This window comes from Heptranchias perlo, chromosome 8 (assembly GCF_035084215.1).
Source record: "Heptranchias perlo isolate sHepPer1 chromosome 8, sHepPer1.hap1, whole genome shotgun sequence".
Taxonomy (NCBI): domain Eukaryota; kingdom Metazoa; phylum Chordata; class Chondrichthyes; order Hexanchiformes; family Hexanchidae; genus Heptranchias; species Heptranchias perlo.
In genome coordinates, this window is record NC_090332.1 from 12742336 (window position 1) to 12743045 (window position 710).

Consider the following 710-nt stretch of genomic DNA (forward strand, 5'->3'; position numbering starts at 1 on the left):
CAGGTGTATTTGCATAATTTATTCAAGTGTGGGAACTAATTTCCTACTCAGTCCCCAGAACTTCAATTAATTGAATGCTCCAGAAACTCCCAGGTTCATTTCCCTGTTTATGCTGTTAATTGATATCAGCCCGGTAGCTTGTAGGGGTGCTGCAATTAGTTCTCAGCATCCCTGGGCTGGGAGGAAGATAAATCAGCCATGGTTCCCCCCTCAAATTGCTATCCAGCGATCCTCTGATAAAATGTCCACATGTCCTGGAGGTTTGGTGAGGACAGAGCCAGGCTGCGCTGTGATGTACACAGGGTCAAATAACCTCCCTCTACTTGCTGTGCAGGCTAACGCATGAAGAATGGCCACTTGGGGGAGTTATCGGGGCAACCGGTAACTTGGAGCTATACCCTAGCATGAGTCAGCATTTTCATGAACTGGGGGGGGGGGGGTGGTGGTCATTAGTGGAATGAAATATCAATTACCATGGTATTGTAGATGAAATATAATAGAACTGGTAATAGGAGAGGGACTGAAGATGGAAGTGTTAAGGCTGTATTGATGTTTTTATATTTTAATATTTGGCATGCTTAAAGGTCAGGTGCTACAAATTTAAACTCTTTGACCGGTTATCAAAAGGTACAATGTTTGGGGCTATACCTGCCTACCAAGATAGAGGACTCCTTCCTGTAGAGAGGTGAAATCTCTCTTTGGATTACTTT